Source organism: Canis lupus, chromosome 19, assembly GCF_003254725.2.
Source record: "Canis lupus dingo isolate Sandy chromosome 19, ASM325472v2, whole genome shotgun sequence".
NCBI lineage: Eukaryota > Metazoa > Chordata > Mammalia > Carnivora > Canidae > Canis > Canis lupus.
In genome coordinates this window covers 45,753,469-45,778,714 of record NC_064261.1, presented here as the reverse complement: position 1 = coordinate 45,778,714, position 25,246 = coordinate 45,753,469, and the positions used below count along the sequence as shown (strand labels likewise).

The window sequence follows — 25,246 nt, the reverse complement described above, 5'->3', positions numbered from 1 at the left end:
CAGCTACATAACTAACACTGAGAAATGACCTGTTCCAGTCCAGTGGAAAGCAGTCAGTTGCCTTGCATTCTTGTCACATCCACAAAATATGTAGCTGGAATACAAGAGGCCCAAGGAGGACTGCCTTCCCAACATGTGTCACGTTCATAAATGGTATATATTAGTATGATATATAATAACAGAACATATACATCACATACATATGTTAATTATCCCTAGATTAATTTATGAGTTTATTGCAAGTCCAGTCAAAATCCCAATAGGCTAATTTGAGGATATGGAAAAATATATATGGTTGGAGGGAGTGTATGTTAACATGATTATTATGGATTTTTATTTGGCATTATCTAGCATAATTGATGATGGTCATCTTGCATAATGCAGAATTTCTGTTTGTAATATGTCCATCTTGGTGAAACTGTCATATGTGCATTATAAGGATGTTCATGGTATTCCTTACGATATTGTTTGTTTTGGAAAAAAAATCGAAAAAAAAATCTAAAAATGTCCACATAGGAGTGGAAAAATGAATTATTAGATTGCTATTAAAATAAGGTAGTTAGGGGATCCCTGGGTGACTCAGCAGTTTAGCACCTGCCTTTGGCCCAGGGCATGATGCTGGAGTCCCGAGATCCAGTCCCACATCGGGCTCCCTGCATGGAGCCTGCTTCTCCCTTCTCCCTCTGCCTGTGTGTCTGCCTCTCTCTCTGGGTCTCATGAATAAAAAAAAAAAAAAAAAAAAAAAGATTAGATCCAGCGGGTTAAGGGGATAATACTAAAAGGTCTAATGTGCTATAAAATAAGTCACAAAAGGATACATGCCATTTATGCAAATTAAAAATGCAGAACAATATAATTTATTATTTGTAAATGTAAAATGCTAGAAATTTAACACCATACATAGAATAACCCCCCACAAATTAAGGATATTACCTTTGGATAAAGAGGATAAAGGGGAAATAGAAGAGTGGGAAGCTTTAACTGTTTATGAGATTTTTTTTTTCTAAAATAAAGACCTGAAGCAGCTATGGCAAATGATAGCAGTTGTTAAATCTGGATGGTGGGAACATGGTTATGTCACAATATTCCTTGTTTCTGTCTGTATGTTTAAAATATTTCAAAATTAGAACTTTAAGAAATATAAAAACATAAACACTTTGCCTGCCTGCTTGCCTGCATGTCTGAATAAATGAATGCATGCAAAAGTATTAAGAATTTCTCCAATAGTTATACTGACTAGATATTAACATGTTAGTCTTTAGCATGAGCTATATTTTTGTGTTCAAATTTACAATTTAATCATAATCACTGTGAAAAATAGAAGAATATTTAACAGTTGAAAGATAATATTTTCCTGGAAGTGAAAAGAATGAGGATAAGCAAGACAAGTTCTGCTGGAAAGGTTATTTGAAATAGGGATTAAGTATTTTGACCCAAAACAATAACAGTGTTAATATTGAAAGCTACACACTGAGGAGTAAAATTTCTGGGAGTTGTTAGAACTGTAATTTTATGATTTTTCTAAAAGGTTTTATTTATTTGACAGAGAGAGAGGGGAAGAGAGAGAGAGAGAGAGAACAAGTGCGGGGTGGGGGCAGCAGGCAGAGGGAGAGACAGAGGGAAAGGTAGGCTCTCAGTCAGGGAGCCCAGCATGAGACTCAATCCCAGGACCCAGGACCGACTGAGCCACCCAGGTGCCCTGTAATTTTATATTTTAACATCAGATTGTATTGGTGGGGGTGTGTTTTTAGTATTTCTGAGTCACTATACCTTATTTGATGTACATATCCATGGGTGTTTCATTTTATTTTACGAAGTTTATAATTTAAAAAGTAATATATGGGGACACCTGGGTGGCTCAGCAGTTGAGCATCTGCCTTTGGCTCAGAGCCTGACCCTGGATTCCCAGGATCGAGTCCCACATCGGGCTCCTTACATGGAGCCTGCTTCTCCTCCCTCTGCTTGTGTCTCTGCCTCTGTTTCTGTGTCTCTCATAAATAAATAAATACAATATTTTTTAAAAAGTAATATGCGCTTACTGTATAATAAAATCAAATTCCAAAATAAACAACCATATTTCATAACACAAAGACACTATTATTAACATTTGACTTCTCTTAGTACTTTTATATGCATACCTTTATTTTTAAATTAATTACAATCATAACATATGTAAACCATTTTTCACAGCTTCTGAAGTTTATTTTGAGACTTATTTTCAGAATTAGAATCTAGCAATTAAATTTAGTTTTAAAAGATTGGTTTTTTAAGGTTTGCGTCAAGGTGGCAAAAACTACAGAAAAGTTTGATTCAGAAAAGTACATAATTATTTATAGACACTAAAACTTTCAGAAAGATTTTTTTTTTCACACTAAGAAAGTACTGCAGTTGAAGTCTTTCTCTGACTTTACAGCTGGTTGGAGAGCAGGGTGGACCTCACAAAGCAGGTGTTTACCTCTGCCCTTTCAGTCTTCCTCGAAGGATTGCTTAGGAATAAGAGTGGAAGAAAAAAAAATCAAGCAAATTAAGTGTTAAGTCGGATTTCAGATTTGGGTTCCGAAAATTTTTGTATCTCTGAGAAACCAGAACATTCCTCCTCACCAAATACTATATAAGTGATCAAGTGATAGTACAAGCTGCCGCAAAGACAATGCGATTTGTACTCTATGTGAGGAATTGTAGAACACTGTGATAAACACATCTATATCCCAAGGATCCCTAGTCTTGATTTGATCTATGTTGTCTCTAAGTTTGATCTAGTCATAGTTTTGGCTTCTGCATACATTTGTTTTGTAAGAAAACTCAGATTTTGTGGAACAAAACAGTGAATCCATCAGTGCAATAAGCTTCAATATTTTGATAAAAAACAACTTAATGCTGGGTTCCCAACTGTGCTAAATCCCTCTGAAACATTTAAGCTGCTTCTAACATTGATGACTAATTGTTTCAGGATATTTGGGGAAAAATATATTTAATTTCTATGAGCTCAGATTGCATGGCAGGTAAATCAGTCCACAAACATCTGTTCTTTCTCTTCCAAAACAAATTGTTCATCATTTCACTTGTTTAAATATATATTTAATTACATATTAAATATATAATTATTTTTGCTAAATAACACCTAATCAAGAAAAGGAAGAGGATTGATACATATATCATATATACTTATATATATGATATCAAAAATATATATTTTCATATATATATATGAAAGAAACCCCATCCCAAACATAAGTCAATTAAGGCATTCAATTTGAAGTTTTCATTCTTCACTCATTTTGGTTAATGAAGGTTTTACGTTATTACACATAAGTGTGCTTGTGTGTGTGTGTCTGATGTTTTGATATAGTATTCTCTTAAGGATCTACACCTGTGCTGTTATCAAGTTCAGTATCCTCTAGACACATATGGCTACTCACCAAATATGGCTAGTGCAAAATGAGATAAATATAAAACACGTATTGGACTTTAGGAAAAGTAATAAGAAAAAAATTCATATGATATTTTTCATCAATATTGTATATGGATTACATCTCAAATGATAATATTTTGGATATATTCAGTTAAATACATTATTAAGGTCAATTATGTCTTTTCTACCTTTTTAAATGTGATTACTAGGAAATTCAAATTATAGGGATTTAAACTTTAAACACATATTTATGGTCAGCACTATATTTCTATTGATCGGAAACACAAACAATTACTAGGGTACACATAAAATGCTATAGTATCTTCTTTTTTTGAACATAGAAATCTAAAAATATTTATGTCTTTGTGCATACCTAAATGGTTATTTTAATTCCAAATTAATTTTGTTACATTTATGCCAGGACATGTACAGCATCTAAGTGCTACACTTATCAGTAGTCACTAAGAGATGCTTATGACAAATTTCAACAATTTGCGCTTATACATTTTGTTATTTTCACGTCCAATTACCTTAGAGTTTATGGCATATTCTATTCAATATCCATGTTGAGAGCTTCTATCTGGGACTGAAGAAAAGAATTATTTTTTACCTTATTTTTTTTATTGAGGAATATAGTTGAGATTTTAAAATATAATTATGGATGCCAAATTGTCCCTTTATATCTAATAATGCCTGATTTGTGGGAGAGAGCATAGTGTGTGTGCCAATCAATCCTCTCAATAAATCCCAGAAATATGCAGCCTCTCCCAGCCAGACACAACTCTTCTGGATCCAGGTGGGACTTGCCCTGCACAGTAGTCCTCCTAAACACCCCTCCTCAAAGAGCAAAGCTCAGAGGAATGGATAGAACTCACTCTCAGCCAGCAAGAGGAAGAAAGCAGGTAGCGTTGGGACAGCCACATCTACTCAGTCTTTCTCAGTTTAACTACCAGTGAAGTCACTTGATTTTTGGAGAAGCGTGCACACAGAAGCACAAGTAGTCTAGGAGTGGTGCTCTTTGCTCAGGCTTGGTAAGAAGAAAATTCTTGGAGTGAAGCTGTAATCCTACTGTCAACCTATAAAATGGGAAAAAATAACTTTTTCCTTAAAATTAATGACTATCATTTATATATCTTCACAGATCTCATAATATTTCTCTTAAGTGTGTTAATATATAATCCTTACAACTCTGATTTCAGTAGTCATTTCATTTTCATCTGGAAGACAAGAAATAGAGTCTCTGAGAGTTTAAATCGCTTGCCCGCTATTACCTAGTCAGAAAGTGGAAGATACTTTTACCAAATTCTGCTTGCTGTTCTGTCTGTTGCATCTTCATTAAAATTAAACATAATTTCTCAAAAACTCCACAAACAATTGGGTCCAGACTTGTAAATGAAATGTATCAGGATGGTGATTATGATTATTGAAAACAAAATGAAGAAAAATAGATCACCTTTCTCCTTTGGTTCTGTTACAGTGGTAAAGAGAAATTCCAAACTTTTTGAACATCATTTATTTTATTTCTAGAATCAGTGCAAAATTAACTGAAACAACTACTCTTAAAATAATATTAGTTATTATTAATACTGACATCTAGTAAGTTTTTCTTAAAAATTAAAAATCTTACTTCTCTAAAATTACTTATAGTCAAACTTCATATTTTTATTATTTTTATCACATTGTTCTGCATATGGGACACCATAATGGCTATGATTTCATAGATGAAAATGAATTCTTGCAGAGCAAAGCAAAATATTTTACAATGCATTTATTTTTATTTAAGAATGGCAATACAGATAATTTGAGGTTAAAGAAATCTGTAGCTTTTCTCTTGATCTATTGATGTTTTGGAAGGCTGTTACAAAATTACCTTATAATCTTTGAAGTTTAGTTTTATTTATTTATTTTAAAAATATTTTATGTCTTTATTCATGAGAGACACAGAAAGAGATGAAGAAACATAGGCAGAGGGAGAAGCAGGCTCCCTGCAGGGAGCTTGACGTGGGACTCGATCCCAGGACCTCGGGATCACGCCCTGAGCCAAAGACAGATGCTCAACCACTGAGCCACCCAGGTGCCCCTAATCTTTGAAGTTTAATCCGAAATTTTCCATTTTGTTTTTTTCCAGAAGTTTAATTAAAGAAGCTATATTTAAAACACATACATTTTTTTGTTGTATTCTATTTTGCTTCCTCTGTTGCTGAACTATGTGATTTCAACAGCAGTATTATTTTAATTTATGTGTCCTAAGCTAAAAAAATGCTGCATGTTATTTGCACAGTCTGTTGGGACTTATGTTGTAGTTTTTACTCAGGCAAATCCTTTATCGATTTCAATTTTTGCGTGATTAAGAATGATAGACCCATTTCTATTAATATCTCGGTACAATTAGGTCATAGAGCAGGAGGATTTTTAGTTTTTTTTACATGATTATAAAAGCTTAAATTTCTAAGACCTTTGTTATACCAGGAAACCTATTTGGCACTTATTTCTTTTCATTTCATACCATTATTGACATATAATTTAATGATGGAAGATTCCTAATGCATTTGTTGATAAATAGGAGACCAGCCTTTCTCTCTATAGGATTACTGTGTTTTATCTTTTCTTCATTAAATTGTCAAGGCTTCTCTCCTCAATCACAAGTACATCCTGTACAATGATGTACAACAATGATTGGTGATAGAAAAGTGCAGTGGAGAGCATTTCAATTTTTGAACTTCCTGGTTTTTGGTTTTAGTTAATTATTCTACAATTGATGTGCATGCAGGGATGTCATTGATCCCCATCTCCCAAATGCCTCATTTACTGTCTGATATTAGACTGGGCATTCAGGGTGGTATGTTAACTCTCTCAGGCCAAAAGAACACTATTTAGTGAATTATAATGGAGCTGTTATTATATTTAGGTTTTTTTATTCAGGTCATTTATGGCAAGCTTCGGAGATGATGCCACGACCCTGTATTATTGGCCAATTATTCTATCAATGTATGCCCCAGCCATAGTCATGATCACAGAATTACAAAGCAGAATGAAAGCTTCTGCTCAAACAGCATCATTTTAGGGAGGCATAAATTGTAGTCCAGAAAGATTAAAGACTTTGTGACATCATAAAAGTAATGACATATCTGGGGATAAAAAGACCCGACCTTTAATACATTGTTTTTGGAGAATCCAAGGTTATCGCACTTACTGATGTGTGATATTTGGCAAGTTGTATAACTTATTAGGTCTCAATTTCATCATATACTCTTTATTGATAATGAGCACTTCTAAGGTTTGTGTGACAAAAATAGCAGATGTACAGTAATTAAATTTCTTTCCCTTATTTTTGTTGTTTCAGGGAAACCCACCATCAGATTTTGAAAATTCTTCTTTTGGGCATATTACCTTTATGATTGTGAAGTAAGCAGATTTTGTTAAAATTATTCTTTTTAGTCAGAGTTAAAATACTCTAATTATTAAATACTTGAGTTTTTAACTCAACTCAAACTCAATTATTAAATAATTGAGTTAAAATACTCAATTATTGTTGGTGGGTGAGTGGAGAGAAAAACAGAAAGGATTTGAGGAAGTTTGCATTTCAGTCCCATTGCATTAGAAATAAACCACAGCTAGAAATAGGTTGTGTATTTCTTTGAGTGGAAGATTTTTTGTAAAATTTTCCCTTTTTTCATCATATTTCTATGAACACGAATAAGTGAGTGCTGATTCACTTGTCCTCTATATCGCTCCCTTTGCCTCTTCTCTATTTGATCTTGTAAGCATAGGATCCTGGAATCCTCTTATAATATTTTTTTTCCCAATAGAGGAAAAACTTAGTCCTGTATATGATATTGGTGAGATAGCTCAAAAATGTCAAAATTCAATCATTTGATTGCTGACTTGGATTGCTGTTCAAGAAATACAATATAATTGTTGAAATTATTTATTTGAAATGGACTTTAAATCTTATGACTATTTGAATATTAAAATAGTTGAATGTATCAAATCACCTTCATTCCCATTGTTGTCTAATTATAGAGGAGGAATTTCAGAAGCTATATTTATAAAATATCAGACAAAAATGGTTAACCTCAGTCTAGACCTGTGGGTTGTTGAGGTACCAAAGCATTAGGAAGAACATAAGATGAATGTGCCAACAGAACTCTTCCTAATAAGAAGCAAAGAAGTTTTAACGTTTTAAAATGGAAGTTAAATGTCTTAAAAAATGTAATTTTTTACTTAAAAGTAAGGTTATTATAATGGCTAGTATGGAATACACACCAAGTTTTTAAGACAATAATTATAGACCAAGTTTATTTGAATTAGAAATTCATTAATGATAGGTTTGTTTTGAAAAAAGTGTAATAAAGATATTCAGATAGCATTAGAAACATTAATTTATGATCCCCAATGGATTGTTTATACAAAAGCAACATAATTGCCTAATGATAATTCTTATTTTTATAACATTTATGATTATATGGTAGTTGATGGGTAGCCAAATATTATCATGTCATCTTCGAACCATCCCTTGAAATAAGATATTACAATTATTTTTATTTTATACATGAGGTAATAGGTTCAGAAAGATTACATTTCCCAAGGTTACCCAAGCTGGAATTTGAGCGCAGCAATTCTAGTTCCAATCAAAATCTTTGATTTTATATCACACCCTAATGCAATACATAAGAAACACTTGATAATGTGATGAGAGAAGTAAAATGAGAATTTAAAATCTGGGTTTTGGTCCTGACTGTGTCATTAACTCAGTGCTGAAGGAGCATACGAACTTTTGGATCTGCAAAGAGAAAACTGAAGCCCAAAGTGCTTACTTTGCCCAAGTCACTGTTTAGAGTTTCATAGACTGTCCTTACCTTGCAATATAAAGAGTATACTAACTACAAATTAAATAAAATAAAATAATTATTTGAAGCAAATAAGTTATATCAGGAAAATTTTAAAGAAATATATCTGGGCAGTAAAAAAAGTGATACATTGGAGCTCAAAAAGAAAATGCAGAACAAAACAAAAAACACATTCTTTTGTTATATGCAGATGACCAATGCAATCATCTTCCCAGTCTTATGTTTCTACATTTTCTCCAGAAAATGGATTAATCATCTCTTTTTAAATTCACATTTCTTAATTCTGCCTTCCTTATCTATCTCTTCTTATGACCTGGTGTCTTACTAGATAGTCAAGTAGATTGCCTACAAAGAAAGAGATATTTTTTAGCTAAAATATCTATTGCCAGGTAATTTCCATACTCAAAGCTCAATTTATATGGTTCATAAAAGGACTTTTGGTAGCAAATATTGCCAGAACAAAGCGCGGATTTAATGTGCTTTCTGATTCCAGTGAGATTCTGAGTCGTGTTTCTGCTTGGGCACATATATGAAAATCCTTTTCCTGTCTCCATGCCTCACTGCTTACTCCCAGGCTTTCTGAGTGTCTCTTATCATTGGTTACTCAGAGTGTGGTCTACTGACCAGCAACATTGGCATTTCTTTGTAAAAGGCTTGCTGAAGACCTTCTATACTTACTGAACAAGAGCAGTATTTCCAGATAGTTCCCATTCATATTAAAGTTTGAGAACCACTGTTCATTGTTATTCATCATCTCAAAGATAGACACCTTTTCATTATTATAGCTCTTTGGACCCATTTCTCTAAGTCCTCCATGTCTTGTTATATGGATAGTATTTTCATCTGACTTATTTCATTTAGCATAATGTTCTCTAGATCAATCCATGTTCTTGCAAATGACAAGATTTCATTTTTTATCACTCAATAATATTCCAGTGTGTGTGTATGTGTCAAATCTTTATCCATTCACCTAATTATGGGTGGGATTTTTGAAAATATCCATTTAGTACTCATGCATGGCTCATGTTCTAATGAGTATTGCAGGATGTAGAATGGGTTAGAGAGAGGGTTGATATTTTTTTAAGCATAGATTGTGCTGTTTATGCCTTTTTTTCACTGGCTTATAGATTAGAAAAGAGAGTCAGAGGAATAAAATGGTCTATTCATAGGCACAGGGTCAGCTAGTTGCAAACTTATTACCAAGATTTCTGTTGAAAAGTTAAAGAGACTTGAGTAGACACTAAATGCCCTAATGTGCTAACAATATGGTCTCTCTTGGATATTTCATGTAATCTCTGCAAAGCAGGTAGAAAAACCATGGAAAGATTGCTTTTTAAAGTGTGGGGCTGTATTGCCAAGGCAACCTCACATTCATTTAGTCCTTGCATCTCTTTGAGCATGATAAAATTTTACCCAATATATTTTTATTGGGTCATAAATGCTATTCAAGTGAAGCCTATGAATTTAAAAATAATTGATTATGTATGAAAACTTTGTATGGTGACAGATGGTAACTACTCTTATTGTGGTGGTGGTGAGCATTTCATAATGTATATATAATTGCCTAATCACTATGTTATACACCTGAAACTAATATAATATTGCATGTAAATCATACTGGAATTAAAAATAATAAAATAAAAATAATTTATTATGAATTTTACATAGGAAGAATGGAAAATTTTGAATTAAATCATAAGCAATTAGCAAATGCCTTGTGCTTTTAAGGCAATTTCATCAGAATTCCATAGATGACCATTTTGAGGTTCAGTACATATTAAGTTCTAGAAAGTAAAGCCTCTCAAATTTTTGAATAAGAGTTTCATCAGCTTTTCTTGGCTAAATGCAAAGCATTTAATCTAGATAGCCTATGTAACTCTAAAAGCTGTTTGCTAAAAAATAAAAGATTACACTGGAAAGAAAAAACAATGGACTGTATTGTGAAGCTCAACTAAAAGGAAGTTGACTCCAGGTTTGCGATTTTCTTTTAGTCAAATCTAACCAAAAAAAATTCTGAACCTTAGCTTAAAAAAATTACTTACAATCAAAAGAAACTAAGTGAATTTTCTCACTTTGGTAATCAGCTTTGTGAATGAGAGTTGTATATATGAAAGATTCACCAAATTAGAGAAGCACAGTAGCGATACTAGCAGTATTTCAATGTGAGGAGTAACCATCCTGTAATCTTGATAAAACAATACAGAATAAAAGAAAGAGCTTCTTGCTCTAAAATATAATGAGACTCCTCCTTTCTACCCCAAAAGATAAATCCCATATTTTGTCTCCACACCTTCAAAAACTATGTTCTGAGGTTCTTCCCTCCTGTTCATCTCTATCTGAATTTTGTGTGTCACCCACTAAAAACCTACACATTCATTAAAAGTCCTCTCAAAAGCTACATGGGCCATGATGGAAGCACTCCCTAACCCTGACCCCAGTGGATTCACAACAGTTGCCTCTATGGTTCCACAGCTGCTGCTGCTGCTTCTTCTTTTAAAGATTTTATTTATTTATTAGTGAGAGAAAGCAAGCACAAGCTAGCGGGGTGAGGGGCAGGACAGAGGAAGAGGAAGAGGAAGAAGTAGGCTCTCCCTGAGCAGGAAGCCTGACACTGGGCTTGATCTAAGGACCCTGGGATCATGACCTGAGCCAAAGGCAGATGCTTAACCCAGTGAGCCACCCAGGCACCTCATCACAGCTACTTCTTTGTTACACAAAATTAAAACACTTTCGTGGCCAATGGCAAATGACATTTTGTGATATGTATGTACTTATATCTATATCTGTTCCCTTCCAATAAATTTGAAAGCAAAGAAATTACCCGATTAATCTTTCCAGTTCTCACATTATCCAACCTATTCTTAGCAATACTATGCTCAATAAATGTTTGTTCTGTTGCATTCACACTAAAATGTCTATGTCTAATCATATGTTTTAATATAAGGTTATTATGGTTAGAAAATAATCAATTTAGAAAGAGGTAGAACAAGATCACCCGGGAAATGATGCAGAAAAATGTACAGAAATAGATGTCATGAGGAATGAAAATAATCTCCTAATTGCTAATTTATAGAAGGTAGACAATTAGCTGGCCTGCTGCTAAAGTCATCGCTAGTACATTATGTAAATGGTTGATATTTTCCACTATAGAAGAATTTATGATATTATTGTGTTTCTCAGTTCAGGAAATGATGTAAGTAATTGAACTGTGACAACTCTGTTTTCATAAATTCCTGAAGCCTATTGAAGTTACATCTTCAGCTCTGGAAGATTATAAATCTTTCTTAACCAGAATTTTGAAGTGGTTTTTAACTTGCATTACACAGACGAAATTTATTACTATACACACACACATTCCCAAAGACTAAACACCAGTCTAAAATCTTTCTATTTAATTCCCTCATCAAACCAGATAATTTTAAACTTCATTGTTTACTTTTTATTCTGTGTGCTATAAAAGATTGGTTATGTTGTACATACTAAGCAGATTTCTTCTCTGATCTTGCTATCTTGATATCTTCTCATCAGAATAATTGCAACTTTATATTTTGAAAAATTTTAAAATATGCATTAAATTTTCCAATGAGGAATCCATTATTTTTGTCTTTTTTTGAAGCTGAACAGAGGAGAATTTATAACAGCCTAAAAAGAAATTAAGGCTGAGTAGAACATATATTCTGCTGAATTTAGTGATATCAACATGAGTTATTTCTTTTTTTTTTTTTTTTGCATCTATGTTTTTTATCATGGATGCATTCTGACCAAACATAAATGAATTTTTCTTCATAGATACACAGCATTGTTCTCTTAAAATTAAAAAAGAAATCATGTCATAAAGTTTATGTGGCAACAAATAGCTTTATTTATCTTCATTAGATAATTAATTTGTAACTATATTATATAATTTCATTAATAACAATGAAGACTTTCCTTTATATTTTATTGCCAAAGATGTTCTCTTACTACATGTTTTCTTTGTAGTGAAAAGTATGTCTTTTAGATTTGCTTTTTAAAATATATTATTAATATTTTAAATGTATTTTTTATACTTTATTCAATCTTCTTTCTTCACATAGTGTTTGATTTCTTCTGTTGTTGGAACTTATCCTTAAATATATTGCTTCATGTGTATTAGAACTATAAATATCACTTCTATTATACTGCTTTATTTTCTTGCACTTAAAATTTTGCCTTTTTTTTTTTCCTTTTTTTTGGTCTGTCCTTGAATAATTATTTATTCTCTATCATGTTTGTTGAATCACAGTTCACACTTTGTAACACTTAAGAGTTTGAAAGTCAAATTGCATTCCAAATTGTATATTTCTGAAAACCTCCTAAATATGAACATAAGTTCAAAGTTGGGAAATAAAGCTGACTTAATTTTGTTTTTTACATGGCACTCATTTTTACAAAAAAACAACTAACTCTTACTTCCTCATGAAACTTTCCCAAGTATACCCTATGATTTTTTCCCCTTGAATTCCTATAGGATTTCTCTCCATGTATTTTTTTAATGGTATCTTCTAATTTTTTTTACAAATTTTAATATAAACGGATAAAATTACACAACCTTTGAATTACAGTTAAGGCTGTTTTTGGTATTTCAATCACTATCATCCTATGATTATATACTGAGATATTTACCATATTAATGAAATAATGAGATGATTTTTGTAAAATATGTCATCAGTTTGACCTCTATGGACCATGTCTGAGGGATCATAAGCAGAAGTAATTTACAATTTCTTTGTATCAGTTATTTTGATTCAGTGCATATGTTAATGATAATGTTTAAGATGGACAACAAAGCAGTGTGCACTGTTTAGTTTTAGTATCCTCTTATCTATGTCTTAATGCCCCAGCAACGAATTTTCAGTTATCTAATAATTAAAACATTAGATAGGCTATCTTCATCAGTGCAAAAGGACCTTTTCCCTCTTGGCTGTCTAATCAAAGCCACTTTCCTTCTGTTGAAGTACTCCCTACAGAGGCTACAAGTCACAGAATGTATGAAGATTGCCCTGACATCTGCTTCTTCCTCAGTATAGCATTTCTGCTGGAACAAAATTATGAATTAAAAATTTTATTGAGGCAAGTAAAGGAGTTGTGAGCTCACTGAATCCTACCTAAGTGAGAAAAAAAGTTGTATGCATAATTATACCAGAGAAGAACCTCAGTTGTTCTCTACAACCAGGCCCTCAATTCCCTCAGTTGTAGTATCGTTATTATTTAAGATTGTATGTATGTATGTATGTATGTATTTGAGAGATAGTATGAGAGAAAGGGAGAGTGAGCATGTGCATGAACAGGGGGAGGAGCAAAAGGAGAGGGAGATAGTGTCCAAAGCAGACTCATTGCTAAACATGGAGACCATCTGAGCTGAAATCAAGAGTCGGACATTTAACCAACTGAGACACCCAGATGCCCCATTAATTGTAGTATCTTTTGGTTCTTATCATTGTGATTGCTTTAAGTCACAGTTTTAAAATGATAACACATATTCACAAAGCCTCCAGTAGGTTTCAGACATTGTGTTATCATCACATTTAACCAACCTATATGGTTTAACCCCTATCCATACCCAGAGTAGGTTTTATGATTCTGTTTAGAAAAGATAAATTGAAATAACTTGGTTTAGGTCATTGCAATAACAAGTTCTATAATGAGAATTCAAGTGTAAAATTTGTCTTTCTTCAAACTCACATTCTTGACTAAACCATGTTGCCTCCACAAATCTTCTCAAACATAGTGTGAACTAATAGCAGGTTTCTTTTTTTTTTTTTTAATTTACAATATTATTCTTTACATTTATACTACTGTGACAATTGGAGAAATTAGGTAATTCCCATTTTGGAATATTAATTTTGAATCTAGAGACAGCCAAAGGATTCAAATATATCTTGTGAATATGTTTTGACTTAGTTTTCCAGGCCTATTGTTGATATCAATGTTACCAATATAGACCCTTTAAATCTTTGGAAATGAACATAAATACCTTTTTGATCATTTTTTAGCTTTCACTGTCATTTTAATTTGAGATATATCATTTATAATCTGACATTTTGATTATGTCTTTAAACGGCTACAATATATATCATATTCAGTCAACACAGACAGTATAATCAGATAAATGGAGTAATTCTCTGTCATCACATTGTATTGATGCTGATAATAACTCAAAACGTTCTATGAGGTTATTCTCTCTAAGCTCGATAGAAATATTGTTGCTGTTCTTTAACCATGTCCTTTTAGATAGCACCTAAATATTTTCATTCATTCACTCATTGCTACTGTTGCTCGTAGGACAATAATTCTCAAACACTGTTGACTCACAACTCATCTGAGGAGTTTATAACTGGTGCCATCTCAGAGACTAATTCATTTGACAAATCTAGCCATTCTGAGGCATATTAATCCAAGGTCAGTCACTTAGCAAATAATATTTATTTAGTGAAAAACATTAGATTCGTTTCAAAAGCATATATTCCTGCCTTTGAATATTCTTAAATATATTCAGGGAGATGAGATATACACAGATTTTAGGATATCTGTGAGACAATAATCAAATAGTATTTTTTGAGTACTTTCTAACAACCATAATTTTCAAAGCACATATTCTTCATTGCCTTCATTTCAACATTATTTTCCCTGATCATTTTCATTTAGGGGTATATAGAAAGGCCGTTTTAAATCTTTTTCTATACGTAGTATGGAGTATTGACAGCTGGTTGAGAGGTAAATAGTCCATAAATATAAAAATTATTACTATTAGGGTTAAATATCTTATAACTTAGTTTATTCTATAGATATTTTTGTCTCTTAAAAATGATTCTATCCTTAGAATTTTGAATTCTAAAGAATTAAATTGCTATATTTAATTAGCATAAAGCCCAGATAAAAATGTGGTTTATTCATTTTCAGTTTATTCCTTGTTCTAATTTTGGGAATAAGTCATCAAAAATGTGGTAAAATATTAACTTGGATTTTATAATTACATGTATTTCATTCTGATATATGCATACCATCTGGGTTTATTTGGCATGCAATATGAAAAGTTAAGTAATCTTTACCAAACTAAAAGTTATTGAAATATTTATAAAGGTTGACATGTATCTTTCATCACTAACAAAATGAATGCAAATATCAAAGAAGATATCTGAGGAACTCACTATGGGAAAAATAAACAAATGAATAGTTAATCATGGGAGAAATAAGCAGGATTAACAACTACAGGCATGTAGAAGATCTTTTGTATTAATTATAGCCAAGTTTTGATGTGTCTCATTAAATTTCAGTCACAATTTTTTTTCAGAGGAGCTAATTTAAGTGGTTTTTGCATTGAGCATTGTTGAAATGTTTAAAATCTGGACAATGGGCTTGAATCAGAGTGATGGTAAACAATGTCATGTTTTCTGGGTGCCATAGGGATGAATGTCAGCCTGACCTAATTTGAAACCTCGTTAATGATGTGAGAGTCGGAGCAAATAGTGTACTAATGAAATTCTGAGATGAAATCAGATTGGCAGGTAGTGAAACCATGACTAAAAAAAATAATGGACCATTGTGTAAGACAACCTTGAACAAGTGGAATCTTGGCAAGAAAGTTAAACACATTTAATTTTTAAAATGGGATACAGCTGAAGAAATTAAGGGACACTACAGTGTGAGCTCAAGCCTTAAACGGCAGTTTGGAATTAAATAACCGTAAATATCTAATTTCACAACAAAGTAGTTCCATAGATAGTACAGCATAACATTCAAAAGTTAAAAAACTTAATAGATTTGTTATATATACAGATATCCACATATCTATTTGAAAATCTACAGGAACTTTTCTGTACTTAGTACTCTGGATATATCTACATTATAGCCCCTCAGAGAATGAACTTTAAATCTTGTTATTGATGTTGGCTATCTCATTCCAAGAAAGTTGCATATGAAGTGGCAGGAGAGAAAGAAAAAGACCCATAAAAAGCAATTAGGGGAGGGGGGAAGGAATAAGAATTAGGAAAGAACAGCATTGGAATGACACCTTTGGGAAAAGAGAGAAGAATGCCTTCCTGGAATCATTTATATGAAAAAGAAGTAGGGAAATAAACAGTAAAACATGAAATTTAGAAGAAATATCATGAAAAGAGTGGTAAAATAACGGAAAGAGTAGTATTTACAAGTGAAAATAGTTTGAAAATAACATTCACTACAAAGATTATCTTTTCAGAGCACACAGATCTGTTTCTAAGTTATCTTACAAGCTCAACTGCCCTGTTTATTACTATCCTAGAATCCTTTCTGCTCTTCTAATTTAAATATTTCTGTGATATAAACCTAGAAAAATTCCCAAACACTACACATTAATAATTTTAAGCTTATTGAGAACCTATTGGTACATTTGTCGGTTACAGAGCACTTTTTGCCTTAGGCAACTTCTAAATTTATTTGGGGTTCTAGAGTTTGGTTGAGTTTTAAGAAAACCATGTACTAAAAATGCATTTGTTTAGGGCATGGGGAAGTGCTCTATTTTTGGTGTCATAGCAAATATATTTTAATGAATACTGAATTATAAACATTGTCAGGCAGATTCCATTAGTAAAGTTATCAACCAGGATTACCTTGGGTATATCCCTTAAACTCTTATATTTAATTGTGAAATCAGACAGGTGGAATTAGATGATACAATGACTCTAGGATTATATAGGGGGGAATAAGTCTTTTGTCCCTCTTATCCTCTAAGATCTTGGAAATAGAGACAATATTTTCAAGAACAACGAAAAGAGGGGGCATAGTATAACTAATCAGAACAGATTCTACTGTACAAGTTTAATGGAAATGAAATAATTACTCATCAGCTACCTAAACACTATATTAAGACAGTATAAATAATATTAGAAACAATCTAGAATTCTGAAGATTAATGAGGCTAAGTGTAGATATTTAAAGAGATTTAAGAATTTCCTCTAAATTAAATTATAAATAAGAAGGGTAGATCCTAAGGAAGAAGAAAGAAAAGAATGATAGTGTTCCTTTAGGGTCTACTGTTACTAAAGCCTAACTTTTAGCTCTTGTACTTAAATTTTTCATATGGAGTTTTGATGAATGCCACTTGGAGGCACTCTTATACTGTAGTACTGTGCAATTTATATTATCAGGATGTCATATAATGAAACTTGCAGTTTTTATTTCCTTTTTTAATTCTAATAATCACTTGGGGATGGGTAATTAACACTGGTTGTGGTATTTAAACTTTCACATGATTTATATTTATCACCTTGTAATTTTTGCTGTTGTAAATAATCTCCTGTTCATCTAATAAACCAGATTTCATTCATTCCTGTAGGGAATGGGGGTTTTAGGACAACACCAAAGAAATAACTTGAGGAAAAATTTTAGTTCACAAACTCATGTTTGTTTTCCAAATTAGAAATTATTACTTTTTTAAAAAAATTAATGTTAATTTAAATTTGCTATTATCCAAAGTAGAACAATCAATGAGAATTCAGAGGCACTCTTGATGAGAACCAATCTCTTTAATCATTTAAAAAAATTCTGGAAAATATAAGCATTTAACAAGATTATATTAAAATATCTGATAGAATACAATGGCATGTACTGGAATATACATTAAATTGATTTGCACTGGGAAACTAAAGCTCATAAGAAATTTTTAGAGGAATGGAATCATATTATTGGAGATTTTCTTACTTGTATTTACTTTTATAAAGTTAATTTATTTTAAAATTATATGAAAATTATTCATATACATGTGAAAACTAGGAATTGTTCATACTTTTCTTGTTTCAACTATATTTGGAAGATGCTGAATGTTACATGAGTAAGGATATATATTTTGCCTCATTTCTACTTTAATCTGAAAATGAAATCTATAAAATAATGCATTAGAAGTAATTATATTTTACTATTACTTTTGCATAGGATAGTGTAATATTCTTATTATAAGTGATGCTATTATCACAATCAAGCTACAAAATTAAAAAGTTTATTTTTACCAACATTTTAATTAATTGGTAATAGATAATACTGATTAGTATATTTAATTATGCATGAAATGAGTAAACAGTAACAGAACTTATGTGTATGTTAAGTTATATTTGAAAAATACTAAGATTTTATTTCTTTAAGCTCTTGTTAGTTCAAGAACATATTGAAAAAGCTGTGTTATTTGGATAGCTTGAGGGGGAATGAGTTTCTTCACTAACCTGACTTGTTGATTAAATCCCCATCCACAGTTTGGGCACTGGCTCACTCTTCACTTTCTGCATTCATTCCTTCTTACGATGGTTACTCATCTCCAGGGGCTTAACAGCTAAGGCATTCATGTTTGTCAGCACTATAAATCTTGCTTTGCCCTATTCTTACATATAATGAAACATTTCTTTAACTAACCTAGGAATTTGATTAATATTTGGACGGAAATCACAATCCTATCCTTATCCTATCTCTGTCCAAATATCTCTATCTCTATCTTTCTAAATCTTCTTTTTATCAGTTGGGGTTTTATTGGTTGAAGTTAATATATCATAGATTAAAAACTAACAATTAAGGGTAAAGGTTATTTATTTAAATTCATACATGAACTATGGTTCCACATAGTCACCAAAAACCTACTCTCTCTAGGAACTTAATGGAAAATTATATTTAGAGCTAAGAAAACCAAACTAGCGGTCTATTGAAGGAGTGAAGACATGGATTTTACTTCTTGATTGAGGAATTTTAAAAAATCACATTTAATGCAGGTTTTTATCAAATTTTCCAATCAAAAATAGACTCTAGCTTAAATAGAGAAATCCAATACCCAAATTGTAAATATCAAAACAAAATTTTTTAATTATAAATACATGCAGTTATTCTGTGGTGGCTCTGTCAGTTAAGCATCTGCCTTTGGCTCAACTCATGATTTCAGGATCCTGGAATGGAGCCTTCAGTCAGGCTCCTCACTCAGCAGGGAGTCTGCTTGTCCATTTGCCCCTCTTTCTACTCTTGTTCTCTCTTTCTGTCTCTCTTTCAAATAAATAAAATATTAAATATATATATATATATATATATATATATATACATTCAACTTAGCATTTTGTATATTTAGAGATTTCTAATCCAACCAAATATATGTGTTCATTCTAATGAATAGTGATTTTCTTTTTCCAAGTTTAAAATTAAATGTGTTTTTTCTAAACTAACAAGAAAACATTTCCTAAATCTGTAATTTTCTGTGACTCTCCGATTTTCTGTTCCCTTACATATTAGGATGAGTTCGTTAGTGATCTAGTCTAATCCTCTGTGTAAAGCCTAAGGTATTTACCTTGACAGTATTCCAGACACATAAGAATCCAGCTAATGCCCAAATACACAGAGGAATAATTGACTGGCTCAGGAAAGTCCAATCATATGTTACCCAGAAACAATAGACAGAATATTTCTTAATTTTTTTCCAATTTTATTGAGAAATAATTGGGATACATCACTGTACAAGTTTAAAGATACAGCAAGATGATTGGATTTACATATGGTGTGAAATGATTACCACAATGAGTTCAGCTAATGTCCATCTTCTGATACAAATACAATAAAAAGAAAAGAAAGAAAGAAAAAAGGAAAAAAAAAAGGTTTTCTCCTCATGATGATAAATCCTAGAATTTACTCTTAACTTTTCTATATATCATATAGCAGTTAGTTAGTCATCATGTTGTGTGTTATACCCCTAGTACTTATTTATCTTATAACCAAAAGTTTGTACCTTTTGACTATCTACCTTCAATTTCCCCTCCCCACAATGTACATCTCATAACCACAAGTCTGTTCTCTTTTTCTATGACTTGAAGATTCCACTTAAAAGTGACATCATGGAGTATTTGTCTTTCTCCGAATTATTTCACTTGGCATAATGCTTTTCACATCCATCCATGTTGTCCCAAATGGTACCAATTTCCTTGTTTCTTTTATGGCTCAATAATACTCATATACATATACAAAGAGATGTATCTATCTCTTTGTCCATTGATAATCATTTAGGTTGTGTCCATGTCTTGACTATTGTAAATAATGTAGTGTAAATAATGCTGCTATGAATATGAGGGTAGATACATCTTTCCATTTAGTGTTTTTATTTCCCTTGGATATATTCCCAAAAGTAGAACTGTTGGATGATATGGTAGTTTTGTTTGTATTATTTGAGAATCTTCCATAGTGTTTTTCATAGTGGCTCTATCAATTTACAATCCCACTAACAATGCACAAAGGTTTCCTTTTCTCCACATTCATGCCAACATTTATTATTATTTTCTTTTTGATGATGGCCATTCTACCAAGTGTGAGGTGATATTTCATTGTGGTTTTAAGGTGCATTTCCCATATGACTAGTGATGGTCAGCATCTTTTCAGGTACCTATTGGCCTATATATCTTCTTTGAAAAAAAAAAATGTCTGTTCAAGTCCTTTGCCCATTTTTTAAAATTGCATTTTGTTTGTTTTCATTGAGTTGCAGAAGTTCTTTAAATATTTTGGATATTAACCTCTTATTAAATATATGACATGAAAATATTTTTCAAATCCTTGGGGTTTGTTTTGTTTTGTTTTGTGTGTTTTGTTTCGTTTGTTTTTACCTGTTGATGCTTTCTCTTGCTGCAAGCTTTTTGGTTTGAGGTAATCCCACTTGTTGATTTCTGGTTTTGTTTCTTGTGCTTTAGATGTCATATCCAAAACAGCACTATGAATGCCAATGTTAAGGTGCTTTATTTCTATGTTTACTTCTAGGAGTTTCATGGTTTCAGGTCTTACATTTAGGTCTTAATCCATTTTAAGCTTTTTTTTTTTAATTTATTTTTTTAATTTAAATTCAATTTGCCAACATACAGTAGAACACCCAGTGCTCATCTCGTCATGTGCCCTCCTTAATGCCCTTCACCTGTTTTGTTTTACTTTGTTTTTGAGTGGTTTGAAAGAGAAGGTCCAGTGTCATTCTTTTATATGTGAATATCCAGTTGTCCCAAGAACACTTATTGAAAGATTGTCTTTTCTCTATTGAATAGTCTTGGTTCCCTTGTCAGTATTACTTGACTATAAATACATGGGTTTATTTCTGGGATTGCGATCCTGTTCCATTGTCTATTTTTATGCCAGTTCCATACTGTTTTGACAACTATAGCTTTATAGTATACCTTGAAATCAGGAAGGATGATGCCTCCTGCTTTGTTCTTTTTTAGTCAGGATTTCCTTGGCTATTTGGAGACTTTTGTGGTTCCATATGAATTTTAGGAGTTTTATTTGTTTTGTTTTGTTTTTTAAATTCTGTGAAATAAAATTCATTGGAATCTCTTGACAGAGATTGCTTGAATCTAGGGATGCCTTTTGCAACTACTGACATTTTAATAATACGAGTTTTTTCTAATCCATGAACATGAGATACCTTTACACTTATTTGCATCTTCTTTGATTTTATTCTGCAATGTCTTACATTTCAGAGTAGAGATTTTTCACCTTCTTACTTAAGTTTATTTCTAAGTACTTTATTGTTTTTGGTGCTATTGGAAATGTGACTGATTTCTTTATTTCCTTTTCAGATAATTCATTGTTAGTACATTGAAACGCTACTGATTTTTGTATGTTAATTTTATATCCTACAACTCTACTGAGTTCATCATAGATTCAAGAGTATTTTGGTTGAGTCTTTAGGATTTTCTATATATATATAAATATCATGTCAACTGCAAATTGAAATCATTTTATCTCCTTTCCAATTTTGATACCTTTTATTTCATTTTCTTGCTTGATTGATCTACATAAGATTTCTACTAGTATGTGGAATACGAGTGATAAGAATGGGCATTGTTATTCTGTTCCTGATCTTAGAGGAAAACCTTTCAATCTTCTATCATCGACTATGATGCTAGCTGTGGGCTTGTCATGTATTGCCTTTATTATGCTAAAATATGTTTCTTCTGTGCCAAATTTGTTGAGACTTCATCATGCATGGATGCAGATGCTGTCAAATGCTTTTTCTGCATCTATTGAGATGACTGTATGATTCATTTTTTTCATTCACCATGTATTACATTGGTTGATTTGTGTATGTTGAACCGTATTTGCATCTCAGTGATAAATACCACTTGATCATGGTATATTATCTTTTTGATGTGTTACTGAACTCAGTTTGCTAGTATTTTCTTCAGAATTTTTTAAAAAGATTTTATTTATTTATTCATGAGAGACACAAAGAGAGAGACAGAGACATAGGCAGAGGGAGAAGCAGGTTCCCTGTGGGGAGCCCGATGCAGGACTTGATCCCTGGACTCTGGGATCACGACCTGAGCCAAAGGCAGACACTCAACCACTGAGCCACCCAGGAGTACCTTTCTTCAGAATATTTGCACCCACATTCATCAGGATTCATCATAGTTTTCTGTTCTACTTGTGTTCATTTCTGATTTGGGTATCAAGATAATACTGGCCCTATAAAATATGTTTGGAAGTGTTCACTTCTCTTTGATTTTTATGGAAGAGTTTGAGAAGGATTGGTGTTAATTCTTTAAATAGTAAAATTCACCAGTAAAGCCATCAGGTCCTGGGCTTCTCTTCATTGGTAGATTTTAGATTACTGATTCAATATTGTTACTCATAATTGGTTTATTCAGATTTTCTATGGCTTCGTGATTCAGTGTTGGCAAGTTGTCTATTTCTAAGAGTATTTCCATTCTTCTAGGTTGTCCAGTTTTTTGGTGTTTAGTTGTTTATAGTAGCCTTTTATCATCTTTTGAATTTCTGTGGTATCAATTATAATGTCTTTTTCATTTATAATTTTATTGATTTGGGGTTTTCTTTTTTATTCCTTGGTTAATCTAGTTAAAAGTTTTTTAGTTTTTAAAATTTTTTCTTTGGTTAATCTTTTTCTACTGTTTTTCTGTTCTCTATTTTATTTATTTATGCTCTAATCTTTATTATTTTCTCTGCTAATATGTTATCCTTTTTCTTGTTCTATAAAGTGCAGTTAGGTTGTTAATTTAAGGTCTTTCTTCTTTCTTACTGTAGCTATGTATTACTATAAAATTTCTTTTTAGAACTGCTTTTGTTGCATCCCACAAGTTCTGATATATTGTATTTCCATTATCATTTGTCTCAATGAACTTCTATTTCCCCCCTTAATTTCTTCTTTGATCCATTAGTTGTTCAGGAGAGTCTGTTTAATTTTTTATGTGATTGGAAATTTTCCAGATTTCCTCATTACTGATTTCTAGTTTCATGCCATTGTGGCCATAGAACATACTTGGTATGACTTCAATCTTCAATTTGCTAAGACTCTTTATGGTCTAAAATATGGTCTTTTCTGGAAAATGTTCCATGTGTGCTTGAGAAGAATGTATTCTGCTACTGTTGGATACAATGTTCTGTATATGTCTATAAATCCGACTGGTCTATAGTGTTATTCAAATCCACTGTTCCTTTACTGATTCTCTCTATATATAATCCATTCAGTATTGACTGAGACATTAAAGTCCTCAAGTGTTATTGTATTAATGTTATTTCTCCCTTTAGCCCTGTTAGTTTTTGCTTCATATATTTAAGGGCTACAATATTGGGTGTGTAAGTATTTACAATTGTATCTTCCTTATGTATTGACACTTTTATCATTATATAATAACCTTCTTTGTCTCTTTTTATAATTTTTAGTTTAAAATCTCTTTTGTCTGATATAAGTGTAGTTACACACTTCTTATTTTGTCACCATTTGTTTTAAATGTCTTTTTCCATTGCTTCACTCTCAGTCTGTGTGTGTCTTTAAAGCTAAAGTGAGTCTCTTATAGACAGCACATTTTTTTATCGTGTGTGTGTGTGTGTGTGTGTGTGTGTGTGTGTTTTAATCCATTCAGCCATTGTATGTTTTTTATTTGGAGAATTTAATTCTTTTACATTTAAAGTAATTATTGACAGGTAAGGACTTAATATTGTCGTTTTGTTGTTTTCTGATTGTTTTGTACATCCAATCTACCTTTTTTTCTTATCTTGCTGTCTTGTTTTGTGTATGTATAATACCTATTATGGTATTAGTTTGATTTGACTTATTTATTATGTTTTTATGTGTGTAATTACTACAGGATTTGTCATTGTGGTTGCCATGAAACTTACATAAAAAATCTTAATTTTCTCCAACAGGCTTTTCATTTGGATGGGGCCAGGAGCTACCCTGAGCCTCGGCTATGAATTATCCTCCTGCCTGTGTAGAGCATGAAAATGTTCCATACCTGGTACTAGTTATGCTCTGTGGGCAATCAATTCCATCTGTCCTCCTCTCAGCTCAAGTGTTGCTGGGCTGCACTGCTTCCAGGAGTTACCACCAGCTCTTCTGATCAGATAGGGTTAGAAAACTTTGTATAGTGGGTTGGGCTGTGATTCAGCTCCTTGGCTGGAGGTGGAAAAACAGGGGCCTAGAGCCAACAAAGCTCTTCACTTGAGGATCCAAATCAGGCATATCTACAACCAGACAAGCTCCCTAGTCAGGGTGTGTCCCCATCTTAGTTCTGCAGATGAACAATCTCCCGGTTGGGACTGTTACTTGGACACTGCAGGTGTGAACTCAATATGCCAATATCCATGTGCTGGTTGTTGCTAGTTCCTTCCCTCTTCTTTGTCACAATCAGATTCTCAGTGGTTGAGCTCCCAGATTCCTCTGCAATACCCATGGTGCAAGATCAGAGTAAAGGTGCCTATAATGCAACCCGAATTTGGGGGCTGGTTGTACCCCTTAAGTTTTCTTTTCCCACTGGAGAAACTGAAGGGTCACAGAAGATGTCTCCACATGGTGTGGTGCTAGCCTAAGGGAAGGACAATATATTCAATGTGCAACCTCTTCTCTTACCCTTCTAATAGAGTCTTTCCTGGCCTCTTTGGTGCAGACAGGGGTGGAGGAAGGGTTATTTCAGCCTTACCTTTGTGTTCTAGAATCTCTCACTGGTATCTTATTTGTGAATGGTTGCCAGTA

The 25,246-nt window shown here is 32.4% G+C and overlaps 1 long non-coding RNA gene across 3 annotated transcripts; it reads right to left on the bottom strand.

Annotated features, from left to right (window-relative positions):
• Positions 1 to 2,177: 2,177 nt before the first annotated feature.
• Positions 2,178 to 25,223, bottom strand: LOC112649921 (uncharacterized). 3 transcript variants are annotated; one of them, XR_007403893.1, is made up of 4 exons: positions 25,194 to 25,223; positions 4,288 to 4,488; positions 3,943 to 3,998; positions 2,178 to 2,486 (listed from the first exon to the last, which is right to left on the bottom strand). It is a non-coding gene; the product is annotated as an uncharacterized LOC112649921 (long non-coding RNA). The 3 variants fall into 3 exon arrangements; XR_003129799.3 differs by having other exon boundaries at positions 25,124 to 25,207; XR_003129796.3 differs by lacking the exon at positions 25,194 to 25,223 and adding an exon at positions 24,510 to 25,094.
• Between the last annotated feature and the right edge of the window lie 23 nt (positions 25,224 to 25,246).